The sequence below is a fragment of the Pseudophryne corroboree genome, chromosome 8 (genome assembly GCF_028390025.1).
Source record: "Pseudophryne corroboree isolate aPseCor3 chromosome 8, aPseCor3.hap2, whole genome shotgun sequence".
NCBI lineage: Eukaryota > Metazoa > Chordata > Amphibia > Anura > Myobatrachidae > Pseudophryne > Pseudophryne corroboree.
In genome coordinates, this window is record NC_086451.1 from 173,446,594 (window position 1) to 173,450,307 (window position 3,714).

The window sequence follows — 3,714 nt, forward strand, 5'->3', positions numbered from 1 at the left end:
AAATTAAAATGGTAAAAGTTATTGTACTGTAAGTAAAAATAAAAGAGCCAACATATCAATCCCAGTTTTGGATTACTTTAATTAACAAAAAAAAAAATGCATATAGCAGAGGATAGTTTCAATCTGCCTACCTCTGGGTTATGTGCCCAGCATGCTTCCATTGCTGTACTCTGCTGCACATGTAAGTGCAATAGATCCTGAAGCACTCACTCATCATGGGAAAGTACCAATGTGTTTCTTCGTTGGTTGATGGAAGAAACATCTTACAAAAACTCTCCAGATTATTGACTTTTTAAAGTTTTTCTAGGAAACGTTTTAGATGAATGCTTATTAGCCTTTGTCAGTATGTACTTTTGCAAAGTGTCTCTGTGGCGCAATCAGTTAGTGTGTATGGCTATAAACCAAAAGGTTGGTGGTTCAATCCCACCCAGGGACGTAATTGACCTTGTTATCAGATTTTGGTGATCTTTAAGTAGACAAGTCAAAATTTCAACCCCCCTCTTATGGTGTAGGGTACCTGGCCTTCTCTGATGTAATCAGAGTTAGATTTGATTTAGTGATTTTATAAAACAGCTAGGAAGCACAATTTAGCAGTGGGTTACAGAGAAAAAGAAATATGCTGGCAAAAAAATCCAATTGAGTGATTAAACAGCTCTTCATTTTCTGGCTTTATTTTTATGCTAACAAATTTGTTCTCTGAAAAGTGTCCACAAAGCCAAGTCTCTGATTAACACCTTTGTAAGGATGGTTTTTCACCTATTACTAAATTAAACTTGCTTCATTGGAAAGGCAGCAAGATGCATCCTCATTTCAATGTCTACTGAAATAATACAGGTTGACACCAGGAAACATTAACGCCACGTGGAAGTCTGTTTAATGTGAAAACAAGGTGATATCTAATTAGCACACAGGTAAGGAATTAAGAAAATCTTTATTTAAGGGTGAAAATGTTTCTCACAAAATCGTTGCCCCAATGCATCATTGAAATTCAAGCTGGAAAGATGATTTTAATATATCACTTGTACATTTTGTATTGCTCTTCTGGTGACAATGTAGTTTGTTTTTGTCAATTACCATTTTAATAATAGGGTAAAGAAAATTAAGTGGATTTTTAAAAGAAAACAATACTTTCAATATACTATTAAAACAAATTAAAATGGTAAAAGTTATTGTACTTTAATGAAAAATAAAAGAGCAAAAATATCAATCCCAGTTTTGGATTACTTTAATTAACAAAAAAAATGCATATAGCAGAGGATAGTTTTAATCTGCCTACCTCTGGGTTATGGGCCCAGCATGCTTCCATTGCAGTACTCTGCTGCACATGTAAGTGCAAGAGATCCTGAAGCACTCACTCATCATGGGAAAGTACCAATGTGTTTCTTCGTTGGTTGATTTAAGAAAATTCTTACAAAAACTCTCCAGATTATTGACTTTTTAAAGTTTTTCTAGGAAACGTTCTAGATTAATGCTTATTAGCCTTTGTCAGTATGTACTTTTTGCAAAGTGTCTCTGTGGTGCAATCGGTTAGTGTGTCTGGCTACTAACCAAAAGGTTGGTGGTTCAATCCCACCCAGGGACATGATTGACATTGTGATCAGGTTTTTGGTGATATTTAAGTAGACAAGTCAAAATTTCAAACCCCCTCTTTTGGTGTAGGGTACCTGGCCTTCTCTGATGTAATCGGAGTTAGATTTGATTCAGTGATTTTATAAAAAACAGCTAGGAAGCACAATTTAGCAATGGGTTGCAGAGAAAAAAATATGCTGGTAGAAAAATCCAATTGAGTGATTAAACAGCTCTTCATTTTCTGCCTTTATTTTTATGCTAACAAATTTGTTCTCTGAAAAGTGTCCACAAAGCCAAGTCTCTGATTAACACCTTTGTAAGGATGGTTTTTCACCTATTACTAAATTAAACTTGCTTCATTGGAAAGGCAGCAAGATGCATCCTCATTTCAATGTCTACTGAAATAATACAGGTTGACACCAGGAAACATTAACGCCACTGCATCCTTGCTGCTTTCTCATGTAGAAGTCTGTTTTATGTGAAAACAAGGTGACATGTAATTAGCACACAGGTAAGGAATTAAGAAAATCTTTATTTAAGGGTGAAGATGTTTCTCACAAAATCGTTGCCCCAATGCATCATTGAAATTCAAGCTGGAAAGATGATTTTAATATATCACTTGTACATTTTGTATTGCTCTTCTGGTGACAATGTAGTTTGTTTTTGTCAATTACCCTTTTAATAATAGGGTAAAGAAAATTAAGTGGATTTTTTAAAGAAAACTATACTGTCAATATACTATTAAAACAAATTAAAATGGTAAAAGTTATTGTACTTTAAGTAAAAATAAAAGAGCAAAAATATCAATCCCAGTTTTGATTACTTAAATTAACAAAAAAAAATGCATATAGCAAAGGATAGTTTCAATTAGAGATGAGCGCCTGAAATTTTTCGGGTTTTGTGTTTTGGTTTTGGGTTCGGTTCCGCGGCCGTGTTTTGGGTTCGACCGCGTTTTGGCAAAACCTCACCGAACTTTTTTTGTCGGATTCGGGTGTGTTTTGGATTCGGGTGTTTTTTTCAAAAAACCCTAAAAAAACAGCTTAAATCATAGAATTTGGGGGTCATTTTGATCCCATATTATTATTAACCTCAAAAACCATAATTTCCACTCATTTTCAGTCTATTCTGAATACCTCACACCTCACAATATTATTTTTAGTCCTAAAATTTGCACCAAGGTCGCTGGATGACTAAGCTAAGCGACACTAGTGGCCGACACAAACACCTGGCCCATCTAGGAGTGGCACTGCAGTGTCACGCAGGATGTCCCTTCCAAAAAACCCTCCCCAATCAGCACATGATGCAAAGAAAAAAAGAGGTGCAATGAGGTAGCTGACTGTGTGAGTAAGATAAGCGACCCTAGTGGCCGACACAAACACCGGGCCCATTTAGGAGTGGCACTGCAGTGTCACGCAGGATGTCCCTTCCAAAAAACCCTCCCCAATCAGCACATGATGCAAAGAAAAAAAGAGGCGCAATGAGGTAGCTGACTGTGTGAGTAAGATTAGCGACCCTAGTGGCCGACACAAACACCGGGCCCATTTAGGAGTGGCATTGCAGTGTCACGCAGGATGTCCCTTCCAAAAAACCCTCCCCAATCAGCACATGACGCAAAGAAAAAAAGAGGCGCAATGAGGTAGCTGACTGTGTGAGTAAGATTAGCGACCCTAGTGGCCGACACAAACACCGGGCCCATTTAGGAGTGGCACTGCAGTGTCACGCAGGATGTCCCTTCCAAAAAACCCTCCCCAATCAGCACATGACGCAAAGAAAAAAAGAGGCGCAATGAGGTAGCTGACTGTGTGAGTAAGATTAGCGACCCTAGTGGCCGACACAGACACCGGGCCCATTTAGGAGTGGCACTGCAGTGTCACGCAGGATGTCCCTTCCAAAAAACCCTCCCCAATCAGCACATGACGCAAAGAAAAAAAGAGGCGCAATGAGGTAGCTGACTGTGTGAGTAAGATTAGCGACCCTAGTGGCCGACACAAACACCGGGCCCATTTAGGAGTGGCACTGCAGTGTCACGCAGGATGTCCCTTCCAAAAAACCCTCCCCAATCAGCACATGACGCAAAGAAAAAAAGAGGCGCAATGAGGTAGCTGACTGTGTGAGTAAGATTAGCGACCCTAGTGGCCGACACAA

At 38.8% G+C, this 3,714-nt stretch overlaps 2 non-coding genes across 2 annotated transcripts; both read left to right on the top strand.

Moving 5' to 3' along the window:
- The first annotated feature begins 362 nt into the window (after positions 1-362).
- TRNAY-AUA (transfer RNA tyrosine (anticodon AUA)) lies at positions 363-436 on the top strand. The gene has a single exon. It is a non-coding gene; the product is annotated as a tRNA-Tyr (tRNA).
- A 1,072-nt stretch (positions 437-1,508) lies between these two features.
- Positions 1,509-1,582, top strand: TRNAS-ACU (transfer RNA serine (anticodon ACU)). Its single transcript has one exon. It is a non-coding gene; the product is annotated as a tRNA-Ser (tRNA).
- Positions 1,583-3,714: the final 2,132 nt, after the last annotated feature.